Source organism: Heloderma suspectum, chromosome 1 (assembly GCF_057233095.1).
Source record: "Heloderma suspectum isolate Gila_16-S chromosome 1, 16-S_ref, whole genome shotgun sequence".
Taxonomy (NCBI): domain Eukaryota; kingdom Metazoa; phylum Chordata; class Lepidosauria; order Squamata; family Helodermatidae; genus Heloderma; species Heloderma suspectum.
This window is the reverse complement of record NC_139458.1, coordinates 85242721-85263616: the sequence shown is the minus strand read 5'-3', so window position 1 is coordinate 85263616 and position 20896 is coordinate 85242721. Positions and strand designations below refer to the sequence as shown.

At 43.8% G+C, this 20896-nt stretch overlaps 1 protein-coding gene across 12 annotated transcripts in view; it reads left to right on the top strand.

Moving 5' to 3' along the window:
• TSPAN18 (tetraspanin 18) overlaps window positions 1-20896 on the top strand; it is a 414388-nt gene that overhangs the window by 185496 nt on the left and 207996 nt on the right. For 6 of the 12 annotated variants that reach the window (XM_084850739.1, XM_084850778.1, XM_084850759.1 and 3 more), the window contains exon 2: window positions 14452-14557. The gene's annotated coding sequence lies outside the window, so the exon portion shown is untranslated. Of the gene's footprint in view, window positions 1-2523; window positions 3267-12073; window positions 12133-14451; window positions 14558-20896 lie in introns of those variants that run through there. The other 6 variants (XM_084850711.1, XM_084850749.1, XM_084850769.1 and 3 more) reach the window with 2 other exon arrangements.

Sequence of the window (20896 nt, the reverse complement as noted above, 5' to 3'; positions counted from 1 at the left end):
CAAGTATTCTTAATAAATATCCTTTTATGAAAGGATGAAGGCGAATTGAGGTGCCTGTACTTTAAACATCATGGAAGGATCCAGGTGTTGCACCTGAAATGAAGATGAATTAAGTCCCTTATGAAAGCCAGACTTGCTGTGTGAGTTTTGGGCAGGCTTCCAAATCTTTCTGCCTCTCTTCATCAGATGAATTTCAAGCTCCCAAAGAGGGTGCAGCTATCCCATAAGGAAAGGAAGGGGTTAACTCCTGTGCTTCTTTCTAATTCAGCCTGGGTGACAGGCACAGGTGAGATCCTAGCTCAGCCAGCTCAGGTGAGCTCCTAGTTCAGCTCTGCCCTCCCATGCCAAAAGGGGTTGAGCTCTGTGAATGAAAACTGTGTCTGCTTCTCCCCCTGCTCTTGGGGCAGCTGGGGCTCTTAGATTTGTTTTTGCTTTTTTGTGGTATTTAGCCACTGGAGACTGAGGCTTGACTTTTTCCATATAGGTCACCCATCCCCCCAGAAGATTAGTTGGGACCAGGACATCCCTATTAATTAATTTAAATTTTTATATCATCCCATAGCCGAAGCTGTCTGGGAGGTTCACAACAGTTAAAACCATAAAATACAACAAACTGACAAAACATAGTATAAATGTTTAAAAGTTTAAAATTACAGTATAAAAGTAGTATAATTTCCTGCTTCAGGAAAATGGTCTGGGCCCTGTCACCAAATTGGGCTTAGTAGATGCATCCATGGTGGACTTGAGCAGTTCTGCAGTTCTCTCTTCTGATGCTGGTCTCCCTAGAGAGGCCAGTGCTCCATAGGAACTTTGTGGCATCTTTGAGCATCTATGGCCAATTCGCTTTCCTCCAGGGCCATTTTCATGTGGCCCTCACTGGGGCAGCAGGTGTTCCAAGGACAAGCTGTGCAAAAATCTGTGGCCTTCCTAGCAGATTTGTCTCTTCAGTATTCTGCTGACAGGCTCAGTAATATCTGCTGACATTGGAGCTATGGCTGCAAATGTGTCAGCTTGCAGGAACTCTTGACTGCTTTATTGAGAAGTGGACCTGGATCTCCGGCTTGCCTTGATGGAGTGCTATTATCCCGTGCAAAAGTGATTGGAGAGACCTTAGATACTACCCTTGTAGAGACCAAAGACAAAAATAAAGCTCTTCCCATATGGAAACAGGAAGAGAAGACATCTATTATATCATGTTCCTTTCATGACAACAAGGCCCCCAGTCCTTCAACCTCCAGGATACTGTAAACTAGATGGCACCAGGACAAAGTCTTAGGAAGGCTATGTTCCTCTATTACTGCCTTCCCCAACCGCCCCCCCCCCAACTCCCAGCTGTGGGTGTTGTGGGTGACAACTCCCAGCATTCCTGATTTTTGGCTATACTGGCTGGGGCTGAGTAGTATTGGCTAGGAAAGGAAGTGGTGAACTTGGAGGGTTATATTAGTTGAATGGGCAGGATCATAGAATAGAATCATAGAATAGTAGGGTTGGAAGGGGCCTACAAGGCCATCGAGTCCAACCCCCTGCTCAGTGCAGGAATCCAAGTCAGAGCATCCCTGACAGATGGCTGTCCAGCCTTGTCTTGAATGCCTCCAGTGTGGGAGAGCTCACTACCTCCCTAAAGGAGGTATACTTCATTGTCCCATACTGCATGCATTCGTGTGAACTAGTTTTGCCTGCTGTAAAAGTAGGATGTGTATATGGTAGCATTAGGCATGAAGTTATAGGTCAGTTTATGTGATTACCTTTCTGTGGATGGCTAACTGGGTTTGGAATCAGACAACTGTGAATTGTATCTTGATTATTTATATATTTTTCAGTGTATAAATACCTATTACCTTATAGGGCACCTTTACAAATCCAGTATCTTCCCATGTTTTGGGTTTTTTATTTTAACATTGCGCAAAGCTCATATTGTTACCTGGCTTCCAGAAGAAATACCTTTTCCACGTGGGTCTTTGATCCGGTAAACATACTCTTATTCATTGCTTTTTTGTTGTTGAGCAGAACTGTTTGTAATGTGGCAAATATAGTGTTCATGAACACTCACATGGAATCAGGGATAACATCTGGTTACTTGGGACATGGCAACCAACTTTAGTTTCGTATAAAAAAGTCAGTGTTTAGCATATTTGATCCTTCTGGTACTATGCCAGTATGAATACTGCACATAAAAACACTTGAGCACAAATCAAAGAGTAATTGGTTAGTAAGAAAGGGCAGCTATTTTAGAATTAGGGACAACCTATGTACTTCATGTGTTAGTGAATCTGAGGTATGAAATCCTCTTGTTTTACTTTGTCTTGTTTTCATAAGTCTGTTCCTGATATGCTTAAGCATTATCTTTTTATTTTCATTTGGGGAATGTCTGTGTAGAGCTGCTGTGTGAATTCACCAGTTGAAATCTTCATGTTGCATTGTCAGAACACGAAAACACTAGTGTAAAGCCCGTGTCGCCACAGGTGCTAGTAGTCTGAGAACGATTGGATGAAAATACGTTTGGTGGTTTGCCTTGTGACTGGAACAACTTTCAGGGGTCGTTTCCTTCTTTCCCTCCCTCTTCCTCTGTCAGTTGTCCAATTATGTCCTGCATCAGCTTCCCTTCAACGAGGACCTAATAATATGGCCTCTTCCCACTACATTTAAGCAAGCCTCCCCTCACCATAGCAAAAGGAGTCTTCCAACCCATCTCCCTCCCTCCCTCTCATTCACCCACACAATCAGCCTCCCTCCTTTCAGTAAGAACCCCCTCCCATTACATGAAAGCATAGACAGACCCACCCCTCCTCTGTTGCAGGGAATAGGGGTGTTCCAAGCCCCCACCCAAGAAGCCCCACCTTCACCTGGGTGTGAAAAACAAAAGGTGAGACGGGGGAGAGAAGAAAAAATGCCACCATTCTGTCACCTGCCCTGAGCTAGAGCCATCTAACATGGAGCCGGTCTTGCACCCTGCCCACTGCTACCATGTCACCCCACCCACTACCCCCTCTCTGCTATACACACACACACACACACACACACACACACACACACAAACCCTACCCACAGGCTGAGCATCATGGGAGGAGCAGCAGGAGCTCCTCCCTCCTAGCTCTCTGATTCATCCTGTTTGAAACAATACAATCCGAGGGGGGGAGCATGGCTGTTGCCCCTAGCAACCACCCTGAGGCCTAGCAGCACCCTGTGAAGCCTGCCTGTGAAGCAAAACTAATAAAAACAAACCCAAACAGAAACAGAAAAAAAAGAAGGAAGGTGGGAGGATGCAGGTAATGGTGGTCGAAAACATGTGATGTCTCATCAGGTGCTGTTTGGCGCATTCTTTTTAAAAAATTATTTAGCATTTCTTTAAGTTTCAGGTTGAAAGCACGTGATGTCAGATCAGGTGCTGTTTGACGTGGAGCAAATAAACTGGCACTGAACCATAGAACAATAGGAGACTGTCTGGCATAGAGCAAATGAACATACTGTTTTGCTATTAAAGCTTGAGCTTTGAACTCTCTTGGAAGTTTCAAAATTTTCTGCATGTCTACCCTGCTCAAGCATCAGTTAAAAAAAATGAGCAAAATCAGTCTGGTAGATCTTTAGTAATAAGTGTTACACTAACATATTTTTATATAGTTGTGCAGCCCAATCCCAGGCATACATATTTACTCGAAATTAAATGCCAACAAGTTGAGCCCAAGACTGCAGCTGAAACTATTTTAAAGCACACACAAGGCATAGGAGCCACAAGTATGTTTTTTAATTGTTATCTTCTGTATTTTTTCACTATCTAACTTGTGAGGCCTGTTTATTCCCCACCCACCCCAAACAAATATGTTGGGCATACTGCAACTTTCCTTTCAAGTCAATAATAGACATTCTGGGAGCTCATGAATTTCTAAAGATGAACCAGATTCTCTTCTAGGAATTTACAGTGCTTGAAGATGATCAGCCTGTTATTTGTTAATGACATCCTACTTGTGGTGAGTGGGTTTGTTCTAGCAAGAGGCACCCTTTCTGTCCTAAACTGTGGGACTCATTTTCTAAGTGACTTGAGCCTTTCAGCTTTAGCAGCCTCCTGGAGCACTTCTTCTTTTCTTATAAAGGTATTAAAGAATGGAAAGCTAGCTTTATGGCTGCCTCAAGCTGAGACGGAAACGCTGTAAGAGGAGGATTAATTTTCGGGCAATGAATTTTAAAGACTTACTTCTTTTATGTGTTGTGGAAAGCTATCAAAATGCTAATAGTTCTGCTGCCTTAACCTTCAGCAGACTCTCTTATTTCTTAATATGTTCAGTGTTTTGTAAACATTTAATTTAATGGTGTAGTGTCAGGAAGATATTAGTGTGCTTGTACCCATCATGCAATTGGGCATGTTTGGGAGGCTTTTGTTGCTGGTTTTACAAAGTGCTAAAGCAGCGAACATGGGGAAGAGCTCGACCCTGATTTTTATGGAGGGAATTCGCCCCTTCCTTGAGAGGAATTTTGTGTGGTGCCGCCGATTTGGCACAAGAGGCCCCTCCAACCCCGGCCCAAACCAGTGGGTTGACTCTGTTTTCTATTAAGCACCAGTCTTCATTTGCCTCTGAGGTGGGTTCCTCCATGGCTTTAAAAAGGGCCATTTGATAGTTGCTGCTCTGTTGCTTGGGAAGTCGTACTTCCATTCTTCCATCAGGGGTGAAAGTGATCTCAATTTGGAGCTTAGTCAATAAGTCCCTCCCTAACAATGCCACCGGACAGGAGGGGGTACAGACAAACGCGTGTTCTAGGTGTGTTTCTCCAATTTTAGTAAACAAAGGACGAGAAAGGGGTACTCGCGTTGCCCTTCCCTCGACCCCCATTATGGTGGTAGTTCCCCCACTTCCCGTTGGTGGCTTGTTAAGGGGGAGTATGGACAAGGCAGCCCCTGTATCCACAAGGGCATCATAGGAGCGACCCCCACCTTTAATTTTGACCATGGGGTCCCGTCTTGCCTTGGAAACGGCCAAGAGGGGTCCGGGCCCCGGTCTGTCCTAATCTCTTTCTTGTTCATACAACACTCTTTGTTCTTCCCCCCTGCTTTCTTTCTCTTTCTTTTTCAGGGCTTCACAGTCTTGTTTCCAATGCCCAATCTTCCTACAGAAAGCGCACTGATCTTTTCCTAAGGGAGGCCCTTTTCTGTTCCCCTTTCCACCCTTCTTAGTCCCTCCTTTCTCTGGCTTGAGAACGGCAGCAAGTAGTTTTGCCTGCCTTTTATCTTTTTCCTTTTCTTCTTCTTCTTCCTCTTGTCTTTCATAGACCTTCTGGGCTACCTCAACCAGGACTCCCAAATCAGCCGCCAGTCCTCCTTCGACTTTTTGTAACTTCTTTCTAATATCTTGGCAGCTATTTCCTACAAACTGCATTGTGAGAATTCGTAGGTTATTTGGGTCATTCAGGTCGATGTCAGTATATTTAGCAAAGGCTTCTCTCAGCCTTTGGAGGAAGACGGCGGGGGGCTCGCTTTTGTCTTGTTTTAACATCAAGACCTTTTGCAGATTGGGGGCCCTTCGAGCGGCCTGTTTCATGCCCGCTAAAACAAGCCGAAAGTATTCAGCATGTAAGTGCCTTTGCGCTGCCGTGGCCACTCCCCAGTCAGGCCTCCCAATAGGCAAAACCTCTGCCATTTGCTCCTCAGTCACCTGGGGGTTCTCTTCTCTAAATCTAGTTTGCACCCCCGCAAGAATAGTTGGCTTTTGACTAAGGAAGCAAGTGTTTAACAACATCTGTGTGTCATCCCAGGTAGGATTGTGTGTAAGCCTCACATTTTCCATTAAGGACAACAGTGGACCAGGGTCCTCTTCAAAGGGAGGATTGAACTGTTTCCAATTGTACAAATCAGATGTCATAAAGGGAACGTAAACAAACATTGTCCCCTGTGGGTGTTGGGCGGTAGGATCAGGGACTTCTCTAATAGGGAAAGTCAATTTTACTGGTGGCTGAGGGTCCTTTCGTAAATTGTAATTAGGCCCTCCTTTGGTTTCCTCCTCTTTATCAGGCACCTTTTCCTGGGTTCGAGGCCCCCAAGCACCCTTCATCTCTTTGAAATTTTTCTCAAGGGCGTCCAAACGATCTTGGAGAGTGTCCTCGAACTCAGTCATAGACCCAATCTCAGGAATTTTTAACGGTTGCAACTCTTGGGCAGGCTCCCTTGGGGGGGGTGGGGGCTGGGGCGGGCGTAGTCTCCCCGCGACAGCAGTCCCGTAGGGAGGAGGAAGCAATGGATCCTCAGGGGCTGTCGCTGCCACCCTAGGTGTTCCCTTCCTCGTCAGTTTTTTTCCAGTTATCACAGGGAGGGCCAAGGGCATACATTTAACTACCCACGGGGTGGGTCTGCCGCCGAGAGGTACGCAAGTTGCCCATGAATCAATATAGGGAAACTGATCCCAACTTCCCCTTTGCGTTACTATTATGCGCACAGCAGATACCAGGGTTGGGTCAAAAGACCCCTCGGGTGGCCATTTGGGTTCTAATACCGGCCATTCCCGGGCACAAAGAAGGACAAGTCGATCCTTCGTCATCTTAGTTCCATAATCCTGCTTAAAATGTGACCAGTTGCGCAAACAACACTCCAAGGGCTTATGGGACTCTTCCGTGAGCCTGGATTGGGACCCGCCCATGACGGTGGGATTTCACTCAACAAATCTTGCACTTCGCCCTCCTCTGACCCAGCCCGTCGCCGAGACAAGGAAATGCAGATCGGAGCTCCTCACTTGCTTCGCCCGTAGGCGTCTCACACAATCACAAACACACCACCGTCCCGCGTGTATTCCCTAAAGCAAGCTGTTTCACTTACCCCGAGGCCTCCTCTGTCCCTCCCGCAGCCGCGTCCAGCTGCCAATTGATCCACTGCCGGTGCCAAAAAGGAGTGATCACGTCTCCCTCTCCCTCTGGCGTTGGTCCCCAAGCGCCTCCGCCGCCGCCGTCATGAGGAGAAGGCAGTGTAAAACAACCGCCTGTGGCCACTTCTCCTCCGCGGCCCCTCGGCTCAGCGCGAAGGGGACGCGCCCCGAAGCAGGATCCGAGTCACGGCACCAAATTGTAAGATAAAAAGTTCTTGCTTTCGGTTTAGAAGAAAAGGATGCCAGGCAGGCAGCAGTGGATCCAACACTATTTTATTGAAACATTTTGCAAAACGGGTGCAGAGCAGTCTGGACCCCGAGACACGTGTGCCTTTTATACCATATCACTTCTATTGTTCTTGCCAGTAACCAATGAAACAGTCAGCACATCAGCTTTCCAAGTTAATAGCCAATAAATAGTCAGTATCAGCCTACCAAGCCATTAGTCATGAGCGCGTCATTATGGTTCTCCTTTTTGCTCCGCCCACATTTTTCCCGCCACTCGGGCGCCTACGTAACTGAGGTCCCAACAGTTATGGAGTCTCTTTTTCTAACAACCTTCAGGGTGAAGTCCACATTCAGAAAATGAACCTCTTGTGCATATTTACTCGGAAGTAAATTGCACTGCGTTCAGACAGGCATCGTTCCAAATAAAGGACAAATTAGATTGACAGAGGAGATACATGTGACAAGGGAGATGCATGCTTAGGATCTCCTGTGTTGTTGTTTACTAATTAACAGCCCAAGGCAGCTACTTTGAAATCTCTAGAAGAGGGGGCTTGAGCCTTTCCTCCCATGCCCTTACCCCAATGTAAATTTCCATCCCACCCAATGCTAACGTTAGCAAAATGAAGGGAAAAGAGGCAGGAATAGCACCTGTCTTTTACACTCCCAAAACTAATATCATTAGCAGCTGCTGCTGCTGCTGCATGTGTTTAATTGTAATTTCTATGCTCATGTTTTTGTAATATTGTAAGCTACCTTGTGAGGGCAATACACCCTGCAAGGCAGGCTAAAAATCTTTTAAATAAACCATTAATAAATAATAGCAGCTTGAGATAGGAGATTTATATTGGTTCTGCTAACAAACAACCCCTCCACCCCATGAGTTACAGTTTGGACATAACTGGTCATAGGATTGTAGACCTGTTGCTTAAATATTTACTGGATCTTTGTAGATGCTCAAAATGCCTATCTGGATAGAAATGAGCACGTAATGTGGAATTTCCTGACCAATATCTGCAGCCAACAATTTGCATCTCTCTAATCCCTAATCATCCAGAGGTGTGTAAATGTTTCTCTGCTGAGATGTAAGAGTAGCAAAGGCATATATGTCTAATGAAACTGATGGCTGTGCAAGCACGTTTATCTCCTATGTATTTGTTATATAATTCCAAGAGCTGTATGGTGGCAGCTAACCATTCTGTCTAAGATTCTGTTTGCTGTCTTTTCTAAATGACATTTTAAATAAAAGTAACATTCATTTGCCACTTTGAAGATGTTTGATTATATCTATTTTAGAGTTGTTATTCTATAGCATTTTTAGGAAACAATGTTTTTCTAACCTCTTTGAGATATCAACAAGAGTAAGATTCTGGTAATAATAAGCATCTGAGATGGTAATCCCATTATCCTTCTGTGAAATACCATGGAACAATGGAGTTGCCTGTACTTACCTTTAATCATGCCTAGTGAGGCAATTTCAGGCTCTGTGGGACATTCTCATTCACTGAACTGCAGCCTTGAGGGTTACAGTCATCATTAGGTCTTCCATTGAGCATGTTATAAGCCATTTTCACCACTAAACAGTATAGTTACATCAGATACTTTCATCTTTTTTTCCTGCTCTACTCACCCACTCTTTCTTTTCTCACCTCTGATCTTCTTACTTACAGACAAGTTAACAGGCTGTTGTGTAATTTTGTTGTAATGGATGCTTGTGGTAAACTGGGGTATGAGTGAGAGATGCTGCACATCCAAGTCTTTGGGGGCCTGGTGGGTGCATTTATAAGCAGCATAGCAACAAGAAATTGGTGTTTAGAATTGTTGTCACTTAGATCCCAGGGGATGACAGATGCAAAATCCAAGAAGTGTTAACTTTTTATTGCTTCAGTATCTGTTGGTGAAAAGGTTTCCAAATTTCCTCTCAAGTCTGGGTTTACGTCTCTCTCTCTCTCCCTCCCTCCCGCCCCCCCTCTCCCCCTTCATAAGTACCATTACATAACTACCCTTCTTTAGGATTATTCTTTGTCAGATTACGGTATTTAAGCTGGACAGCCTTGGGTCCATGTTGTTTTCTCACACATGCACTTTATAAGCCAGCAGATATAATCAAGATGAGATTACAATTATACGTAGTAATTATGATTACACTGGCAATTATACTCAGCACACTAAGGACTGGGAGATCGCACAATGGCGTCCAATTTAGATTGGGACTGAAAAAGTTGTAGCTACCAGTGAACAGAGTGTTGGACTTAGACTTGAATTCAAATTGTAGGTAAGGCATAAACTCAGTTTCTAGCATTGCGTTAATCACTATTTAAACTTTAGCTTTTCTATATTATAAAAAGGTAAAAGGTAAAAGGTAAAGATGTCCCCAACCAGTTGTGTCCGACTCTAGGGTGTGGTGCTCATCTCCATTTCTAAGCCGAAGAGCCAGCGCTGTCCGAAGACACTTCCGTGGTCATGTGGCCGGCATGACTGAACACCGAGGTGCACGGAACGCTGTTACCTTTCCCGCCGAAGTGGTACCTATTTATCTACTTGCAATTTCTTGCTTTCGAACTGCTAGGTTGGCAGGAGCTGGGACTGAAGACAGGAGCTCACTCCGTCACGCGGCACTCGGGTCTCGAACTGCTGTCCTGCTGACCTTCCGGTCTGCAGTTCAGCGTCTTAACCACTAAGCCACCGCGGCCCCTTCTATATTATAGATTCTATAAAATGAGGATCCCACAGGACTAATTTGGAGGATTGTTGTGAAAATGCATAAGGTAAAGACGTTCTGTGTGCCCTGAGGTTTAGGGATAGGGTGAATTATAAAGCCTCAGCCTTGTAGAACTGCTTTTTCTATCTCTGAATTGCTCTTTGGTGTTGGTGTCATGTCAATGAATGCATACTTCCAGGCTTGGAAGTAAACTTTCAGAAGACTTGTAATCACTCAGTTATGAGGTGAATATTAGAACTCCTGAGTTATTCTCCAGTTTGGATTTGAATCTTTCTTCCCTTCAGCCATCCACAGGCCCTTTACCTTCAACACACTTACCAGGGGAGATGGCCAGAGGTGCTCCAGTGACAGCAAGTTACAGGGAGAAGGAAGAGAAGGAAGTTTCTCCTCTTTTCCCTTTCCTGTTCTAGACCAGGCCAAAGTAGCTCCTGGGAAATGTTTTTATTTACTTCTCTGTAGGGCTGTTGGAGAAATCTGCAATGGAATCAAATGAGTTCAGATTTCTATGAATCCAGCCCAAGGATTATTCAGTGGACTAGCTTTTTCTGAGTTGCATGGCTTCTGTGGACTTGTGGACCATTTTTTTACCCTTATGGAATTTTATGCAACTTTAGTTGTAGAAAAATATGTAAAATCAAAAAACACTGGCTGAAAATGCACATTTCCCCCATAAGCTAACACAGGAAAATGTGCATTTGGGAGGATTTGTGCATTTTGGGGGGATTTATTCATGGGCACAAATATGAATTTGTGCAAATTCAGGAAATTGGAAAAAACTGATTTCGTCAATTTGCGGACGATGGAACGAAGGCACCTGACAATCCTCAAAATGCAGATGGAACAGATTTAACAAAATCCTTATATCCTTTCTCTTTTGTAGTGAGGCCATCTAGTCTACTATGATAGTAAATTTAATATCAGTATGGGTTATGTACTCATTGCATAGCTCTGTCTTTCTCTAGTAGTAATAGCAATTGGCATGGAGTGCTTGAGTGATCAGCTCTTGGTCTTGCAGTATCAGTGGATACTGGTTAGCAGAATCTAAAGCTTCCTGTAATTGCCATCATACCATTGCCACATTGCAGTAATAACTATGTGAATGATGTTGTGCTATTTTGAAGCAGCAGAGAAATTGGCCATTACACTTTATCTTAATTCATCACCTTTCCTCAAAGCATGACTGATGTCTTTCATTAATCATTTTTTTATAAATAGAACTTACTGTTTTCTTACTGTATGCCCTTCCATGCCGCTTCTCAAAACTGGCATTGCTCTAGTTTGTTGCCATCTTCTTTTTGTATTGCTCTTGCAGCCACAGTCAGGATTTATTTTTCACACATGCGAAAGGTTTGGCGACTAGCATTTATAACATGGATGATTGCATACAGTGGAATATGAGTACAGGGAAAAATTAAATGCGCCTGGTTTTCCCTGAACAATGCAGATTTGGTTGAATGGGAATTAGGATTAATACTGGATTTACGTTTCTCATAGTTGGCTGGTAATAACTTAATCTTCTTAAGGGTTGCAGGCAGGCAACATTTCCCTCAGTGCAGTTAGCATTTTGAAAACCTATAAGAAATTGAATTTTGATACTGAGGGGCTTTAACTCTAGAGCTTTTGAAAATCCAGCACTTTGCATTACTATCTCTAAAGCAGCCTTTTAATTTCTTTAATCTATGACATTCACCTAGGTTTCCAGGACTGATACATACTTCAGTAATATTTTTTCCACTTTAGTTTGCTGAAGCTTGGTGCCTGTGATGACTTTTAGAAATGCACATATTGCATCCTGCAAATTGACAGAATGAAATCTTCAGATGCAGAGACATGTTTATGTCATGGCAGTGAATGCTTGGATATTTAGGTTCATGAAGCCTCTTTGATTGATGGTCTCAGGAGCTCCGGAGGTCATGAATGGGTTGAGTGAAATAATTCAATACCTATTTTTCAGTTCATATCCAGCATGGCTCCTCAGTTTGGTGTTAATCCAACTGGTAATGGCTTGGGAACTGCATCTACTTTTCAGAGTCAGAAGGAGAGAGGGAGGAGTACCTTAGATTTAATTTGATTGAGACTTCTGTCCTGCAGGTATATTAGGAAGACATTTTGCACATGTTTATACATACTTTAAAAGTATTATTACTTATATTTTGCTTTATCATACTTTAATAAAGTTAGTAGTAACAGTAGTGTTATGTAATACTACCTAATCTTATATATTGTAGTAGTGAGCCATATATCTATAATAATAAAAGAGGATATGTGTCTGTCTGTCTTTCAGTGCCATAGTTCCAAGACCATGAAACCCAGACACATGACATTTCGCATGAATACTAAGGGGTTTGTACTTGCAGGTTATTTTGTTTTAAAAACGCATTAATGAATTCAAATTAATTTAAGTGTGTGTGTGTGTGTGTGTGTGTTTGAAGCCTGCACTACCATCTTCAGTCACCAGGTGGCAGACTTCCCTAACCAGCCCATAGTTTTGCAGTCAATACAGTTTGGAGCCGGGCGGGTTGGGGAGTAGTTCGAGGGACAGAGTTATACAGCTGCCCCCTTCCCCTGCTGTGTGGAAGCCCCCCTCAGGGGAATGGAGTGGTCACATCCCTCCCTCAGGGTGCTATAGGGGTGCACCATGGCAGGGACTGTGCCTATGGGTAGATACAATGTGCCTACCTGTAGATACAATCTGTTCAGCTATTGACAGTGTAAGTTTGCTTGAAGGCTTCACAATATCAAACTAAGAGCTATTCCAACCTGTGCGAAGCCAAGCCTCTTTGCTAGTTATTTTTATAGCGCCATCTGTGTGCATGACGCTTTACAAAGAACAGGTATGACAGGTCCCAACCTGAAGGGGCTTACAGTCTAAAATAGATACAGGGAAATAAAAGAGGAAGGGGAAAATGGAGGCATGGGTAGACAGGGGAAGAATTTGTGATTTTTCAATTACACGTACTTTGGCTTAGTTGCAATAGGGTAATGTGTATTAGGTTTCAGTGAGGGTAAGTAACTTCAGGGACCAAGAAAGGAAAAGATCATAGACTGTGACTGCTGTCAGGATAAAGAACTCCTGTTCCCTCTGGAAGACTGCTGTCTTCCAGAGGGAACAGAGGAAAAAAAGGCAGTGGTGGGATGGAGAGACAATGAAAAGAAGAGAGCGGGTGGATGCATGACATAATGTTTGAAACAGGCTTCTAGTATCAGGAGTTAGAGGATCCAGGGCACACACAGGCTTTTCAAGGGCCTCAGGAAGTTGCTGGAGTTCTCAAGGTGGGGAGGGCCAGAGGGCAGCTTTGAGGGCAAAGATGTCCCAAGCAGTCCCCTGATCCACTTAGGCACACAGGCTGTTCAGGGGGCACTGGTAGTGTTCTTGAGGTGGAAGAGGCCAGACAGCAGCTGCCTGACCAAAGATGCATACTCCAACAGCCCTCTTCTACCTGGGCAAGCACAGGATCTTCATTGAACATAGCTTCTGCCTCCTTCCCTCCAGAAAGAATAGAGTAGCCTAATTTATGCTCAGAAAGCATATCTAGCTGCCTAGAATAGAAAAACATCCAAAATGTATGACTCTCAACAAGACCTCATATGCTTTGTTGGAGAAAGAAATGGGAGATTATAAAAAACAACAACCGAGGAAGGTTTGTGATAGGGTCAAACTGATTTGAACCTCTGCTTAGCCCTGTGGAACTCCTCCATCTGTTCCCTGGAGTTTTGTCTCCAGTCTTCACCAAGATCTTCCTCCTAGCTTATTCTTGCTTGGCCTGGATTGGCACTCCAGGCAGTGCCAGATCCAGGTTTCTGATGACCCATGGGCAAGACATCCTGAATGGGTCACCTATCTTAGTAAGTCTACCTTCTCACCACCATTGTCACCAGCTGCTGTTGCTCCTCCTCCTCTTTCTCATTGCTATCACTTGCTTGTTTGACAGGCCAAGAGCCAGTAAGCAAGCGGGCAGTGACATCTACTCCTCCTCCTTGTGTCTGGGCCAGAGTGAAAGGCAGGTGAACAAGCAGATTGCCAAGGCGAAGAGGAGAAATAAGTCCAGGAGCCTCATGTTAGTGCCCCCTGCTGGGGGGTGGGCCATCTGCAGGTGCCCAAACATGCCTACCCTTGATGCTGGCCCTGACTCCAGGGTTTGCTTTGCTGTGACCTTTATCCATAGTCACACTTGGAATGGAATGTTATTTCAAATCCAGAGTGAACAGAGAGGCCATTCCCAGTTGGGCTGCTGTGCAGCCTGGCTCTCAGCTTAGTGGAGCCAGGTCAACTACCCTAGGAGGTGAGTTGGGGAGAGGGTGTGATGGGATATTGGGTGTCAGGAGAGGGTGCTGGGAAGAGATGAGGTAGAGGTCTTCTGCACCACCATTTTCCTGGTAAAATGACAATTTGATTAAGATTTGTAAGGCAGCAACTACTTCCAGTGTCTGTCTCTTTCTGTATGTGTACATTGCCAGCATCCACTCTTTGTTCAATATGAATAGGAAAGTGCCAACTGTGTCCAGTTAAATGGAATTCAGCAAGGCTTTGCCTGCATAGTTTTTTAAAAAATTTTATTTGAAGGCCACAGTGAGAGGGTGGGGGAAAGCAGCCTATCTGAAGCTGTTGATTAAACACTGGGAACTATCTAACAGTTTATCTTTTCTTTTTTTCTTCCCTAGTGCACAGAAATTAGTTGCAAGAACGGGATAGAGGGGGAAATTTGAAGATTCCTGTGGTCCCAGTGAAGAGAAAGGAAGGAGCCAAGTTATCACCAGGACACAAAAGGTTTGTTTGGATAACTGAGAGGATACAGCTTTATTTGTCTACCTCTAAGAGCTAGTTAGTCCCCAGCAAGAATGCTGTAGTTTTGAGTTGTACACACTCATATCTGCTTGGGACTCTGACATGCCTTTTGAGCTGCACTCTCAGCTGACTAGAATTATTTTTCAATGACAAATGTTCTGAGATACTTTAACCTACACTGCATGAGAGCACCCATTCTGAGATTCTTGGAGCATGTCTCAATGTGTATACATTAATGGATAGATTTCATAGTTTATTCTGTGGAGATTAGAAATTTAATTAATCGTTTTAAGAACCTTCACTATTTATGAGCAGTGAGATTTTTTTTGAATAGAGCAAAAGAACATGAAGAAAGAATAAAACTAGAATTTATACTGCTGGGTGGACATATAACATCGAAATATTGTGGCATTGGGTGGTTACTAGAGATGTGCATCGGGTTTGGCCAATGCCTGAGCTAAATCAGCTCCCTTGGACCATTTTGGGTTCTTCCTGAGGCAAAATGGACTTCTAAAGTGGCCAGAATTGAAGCTGGACCCTGCATGAGGTTTCATTTGCAGTTTGGCTTTGGAAAGGCAGACAGTGTATCTCCAAAAACAGTGCCTTAGGTTTCTTTCTCTAAATGCTGATTGGGGGGGGGGGGCAGTGTTGAGTGAGTGACAGGTCTACTTTCTAATTGTAGGGCATATTTTCCAGGGGCTCCCTGTGCTTTGGGAGTGGGCAAGGTTTCTTGCCTGGAGACCCCTCTATGATGTCTGCCATTTTTTGTACAAATTGCTCCCCCCAAAAGGTGGGGGGATGGACAGAAGGAAGAAATGAATCAATCATGCCCCCCAAATTTGAGGACTCGCCTACCACAGAAATCATTTCACCTATCCTTCTGAAACGTTGTAGATATCTTACTTAGAGACATCTCTTGTTGTTGTTGTTCAGTCGTTCAGTCGTGTCTGACTCTCCGTGACCCCATGGACCATAGCACGCCAGGCCTTCCTGTCCTGCGCTCTCTCCCGGAGCGTGCTCAAGTTCATATTCATTGCATCGGTGATGCTATCTAGCCATCTCATCCTCTGCCGTCCCCTTCTCCTTTTGCCTTCAGTCTTTCCCAGCATCAGGGTCTTTTCCAGAGAGTTTTCTCTTCGCAGAGACACCTCTAGGCTATCTGTAATTCTTAGAAGAATGGTCCACAAGGAACATAGGGTAATAAGCATGTCTTTTTTGGATACCTCAAAGTGTTAAGTTTGCTCTTGCAAAGAACTCCCTGCACCTATTCATATGAAACTTTGCAGGACCTCTCCCTTCAGAAGGGGCAATTATTACTTCAAGTTTTATTCAATTCTGCCAAGAAAGAAAAGAAAATGGTTATGGACACTTCCCTTAAAAAAAAGAAAAGAACTATAAAGGTTCATACCACACTAATAACTGCACATGTGTTTCTGAGATTTGGCAGGCATAATCCCCTCTTAAGGGACCATTATACCTGCAAAGTTCATCTACATCTGACAAACAGAAAAAAAGTTACAGGCATTTTAAAAAAATCCCATGATAGTCACTGGGAGGCACAAAGCTTTGGATTTCCAAATCTTGACTTATGTTCAGTACCTGACTTGAAGTAGACAGCCTCTGAATCAGTCCAAGCAGAATTGGACCAATTTATGAAGTGCCAAATTGGTGGGCTCTGGGGAGGAGGGAAATTGGACCTTGGACATCTGGAAGTTGCCCACCCCTAAGTCAACCGGTGCTTTAAAAGTAAAAACTGGCAGCTTACATTTAGCCTGGAAATAAATTTGCAGCCAGTAGAACTCACAAAGGATTGGTGATCCATGATCCCAGCACTAGCATCTGGTATACATTATATATACTAGGGCTACCTGCTAGCAGAACCTCTGTAGCTTATGGGCCTCATTGGGATATAATGCTTATCTGTGGTTTAATGCTACATGAATGGGCATCAGCCTCGTCAGCTCCATCAACACTCTCATCTCCTCCAGCATGGATGTAAAGAAGTCATACGTTTTTGCTTCCATTTTTAACTAACTGCTGTTTAGAGATATGTTGGAACCCAACAAACTGTGGTTAATGTTAACTATGCTTTATTGAAACAAACCAGCTTCAAATCACATTGGCTTGCTTTCCTGTACCAAAGTTAAGATTAACCAGAGTTTCAGATTCAGACATAACAAACTGTGATTAATTGAAGCGCAAGCAAAAGCTTCCCATATCCTCATAGCTGCATTGGAGGACGAAAGAGGAGCACATGAACTGAGGTTTGCGCATGTTACACTGAACTGTAGTTTAGCATTATATCTGAACCAGGAAATGAAGCCCCTCTATAAGGGCCAAACTACACATTAAGTTAAACATGTGATTAGCATCCCCTTTTATTTTTAAGGAGGAAAAGGGTCCCCTGATCTGGTGCTGTGCTTTTGAACTTGATCAGGTTCCCATGTCGGTTTTCTGCCAAAAATTATTCTCTTGGCTGCTATTTGCCCCAAAGGTGCTGTTTATGGGGACAAATAGCAGCTAGGAGGGCTTAGGGGAAAAGCCAGCATGGAGCCCTGATTCAGACTGGGAGCAGCAAAAAAACAGATAGGGGCCCTGGAGCTGCTTTTTGTTCAAAATTAATGTGGAAAAAGCATGATTAATATAACATTTGTGCTAATCTACATAGTGATCTCTGGATACATTACTAAGAGTAAAGACAATTTTAGGAGGATGTTCCATAAACATTAGATTTTGGTATTAGAAATATGTTTTTCCCTCTATGTTTCTGTGTCTTTATGTTTGTTTTCTTGCTTATCAGTGCTGACAAACAGGTTCTGCTTTGGATAACACACGTTAGCGAAAACACACAGTAAAAGAGGCAATGTGTTTAGTTAGAGGAGAACTTGCTTCTTTCCTGCTAAAGCCCCTCTGCTTCCCATAGCATTATAATACACATTTTGTTTAAGTTGTAATCATAATCCTGTTTGTGGCTGGCCACTGGTCTCCCCACAGGAAGCATGATCAATATCCCAAGTGTGGAGACTGCATTGTTCTCTTACTCACGGAAAAGGACCAGGAACAAAAGAGTGAGAGGGAAGTTTAACCTCTTAACTGCCTTTCTGCAAGAAAGGGGATACAATTTTCTAACAATAAATCAGATATTGGGATAAGTATTATGAATGCCTGTGTTTTGTTTTGTGAAATTCAGCAACAAGCATAGAATCATAGAATAGTAGGGTTGGAAGGGGCCTACAAGGCCATCGAGTCCAACCCCCTGCTTAATGCAGGAATCCAAGTCAGAGCATCAATCGAAGTCAAGTTGTTGAAAATGCTTTCTGATGCAAGGTATTTTGTGTGATATAAGCACTTCTCTTTAAAGCAGGGCTTCTAAGTTTCTTCTTTAAATAATCAAACTCCCATAGGTACAACAATATGTCCTATTGTACATGTACAATGCTGCTGTCCTGATATTTTTGGACAACAACTCCCATCAGCCCCATCCATCATGGCCAGAGGTCAAATATTATGGGAGTTGTTGTCCAAATTACCTGTGTGTGCGGGGGTACCCCCCTTCATGGATCACTGCCTTGTTGTGGCGAAGGGACTTGTGTAACTCAGTGAAGCCATAAGCTATGTCGTGCAGGGCCACCCAAGACGGACAGGTCATGGCGGAGAGTTCTGACAAAATGTGGTCCACTGGAGAAGCAAATGGCAACCCACTCCAGTATTCTTGCCAAGAAAATCCCATGGAATGTATCACAAGGCTAAAAGAGATGACGCCGGAAGATGAGCCCCTCAGGTCGGAAGGTGTCCAATATATTACTGGGGAAGGACAGAGGGAATTTCCAAGTAGCGCCAGAAAGAGTGAAGCGGCTGGGTCAAAGCCGAAAGGACACTCAGCTGTGGATGTGTCTGGTGGTGAAAAGAAAGTCCGATGCTGTAAAGAACAATATTGTTTAGGAACCTGGAATGTCAGATCAATGAATCAAGGTAAGCTGGAGGTGGTCAAACATGAGATGGCAAGACTGAACATTGACATCTTGGGAATCAGCGAACTAAAATGGACAGGCATGGGCGAATTTAATTCAGGTGACCATCATATCTACTACTATACATCATATCTACCATATATGGGCAAGAATCCCTTAGAAGAAATGGAGCAGCACTCATAGTCAACAAAAGGGTGGGAAAAGCAGTACTGGGGTACAATCTCAAAAATGATAGAATGATCTCAGTACGAATCCAAGGCAAACCATTCAACATCACAGTAATTCAAGTCTACGCCCTAACCACTGATGCCGAAGAAGCTGAGGTTGATCGGTTCTATGAAGACCTACAACACCTTCTAGAACTAACACCAAAAAAAGATGTCCTCTTCATCATAGGGAATTGGAATGCTAAAGTAGGAAGTCAAGAAATCACCGGGATAACAGGCAGACATGGCCTTGGTGTACAAAATGAAGCAGGACAAAAGCTAATAGAGTTTTGCCAAGAGAACATGCTGATCATAGCAAACACTCTTTTCCAACAGCACAAGAGACGACTCTACACATGGACATCACCAGATGTTCAATATTGAAATCAGATTGATTATGTCCTTTGCAGCCAAAGATGGAGACGCTCTATACAGTCAGTAAAAACAAGACCTGGAGCTGACTGTGGCTCAGATCATGAGCTTCTTGTTGCAAAATTTCGGCTTAAATTGAAGAACGTAGGGAAAACTACTAAACCATTCAGGTATGACCTAAATCATATCCCTGATGAATATACAGTGGAGGTGAGGAATAGATTTCAGGGATTAGACCTGATAGAGTGCCTGTGGAACTATGGATGGAGGTCCGTAACATTGTCCAGGAGGCAGCAACGAAATCCATCCCAAAGAAAAAGAAATGCAAGAAAGCCAAGTGGCTGTCTGATGAGGCTTTGCAAGTAGCTGAGGAAAGAAGGGAAGTGAAAAGCAAGGGAGAAAGGGGAAAATATACCCAACTGAATGCAGAGTTCCAGAGAATAGCAAGGAGAGACAAGAAGGCCTTCTTAAATGAACAATGCAAAGAAATCGAGGAAAACAACAGAATGGAAAAGACTAGAGATCTCTTCAAGAAAATTGGAGATCTCAAGGGAACGTTTTGTGCAAAGATGGGCATGATAAAGGACAAAGAAGGCAGGGACCTAACAGAAGCAGATGAGATCAAGAAGAGGTGGCAAGAATACACAGAAGAACTATACAGGAAAGGTCTTAATGTCCCTGATAGCCATGATAGTGCGGTCACTGAACTTGAGCCGGACATCCTAGAGAGTGAAGTCAAGTGGGCCTTAGGAAGCATTAGTAACAACAAAGCTAGCGGAGATGACAGTATTCCAGCTGAGCTATTTAAGATCCTAAAAGATGATGCTGTTAAAGTGCTGCAGTCAATATGCCAACAAATTTGGAACACTCAACAGTGGTCGCAAGACTGGAAATGGTCAGTTTACATTCCAATTCCAAAGAAGGGCAACGCCAAAGAGTGTTCAAACTACCGCACAATTGCGCTCATTTCACATGCCAGCAAGGTGATGCTCAAAATCCTACAAGCTAGGCTTCAGCAGTATGCGAACCAAGAACTACCGGAAGTACAAGCTGGGTTTCGAAGAGGCAGAGGAACTAGAGATCAAATCGCCAACATTCGCTGCATCATGGAGAAAGCAAGAGAATTCCAGAAAAACGTCTATTTCTGCTTCATTGACTACGCTAAAGCCTTTGATTGTGTGGATCACAACAAACTGTGGCAAATTCTTAAAGAGATGGGAGTACCAGACCACCTTACCTGTCTCCTGAGAAACCTGTACAAGGGTCAAGAAGCAACAGTAAGAACCAGACATGGAACAACCGATTGGTTCCAAATTGGGAAACGAGTACGACAAGGCTGCATATTGTCACCCTGCTTATTTAACTTATATGCAGAGTACATAATGAGAAACGCCGGGTTGGATGAATCACAGGTCGGAGTTAAGATTGTGGGAGAATTATCAACAACCTCCGATATGCAGACGATACCACCCTAATGGCAGAAAGCGAAGAGGATCTAAAGAGCCTCTTGTTGAGGGTGAAAGTGGAGAGTGCAAAAGCTGGTTTGAAACTCAACATTAAAAAAACTAAGATCATGTCATCTGGCCCCATCACTTCCTGGCATATAGAAGGGGAAGAAATGGAAGCAGTGACAGATTTTATTTTCTTGGGCTCCAAAATCACCGCAGACGGTGACTGTAGCCATGAAATTAAAAGTCGCTTGCTCCTTGGGAGGAAAGCTATGGCAAACCTAGACAGCATAGTAAGAAGCAGAGACATCACCTTGCGGACGA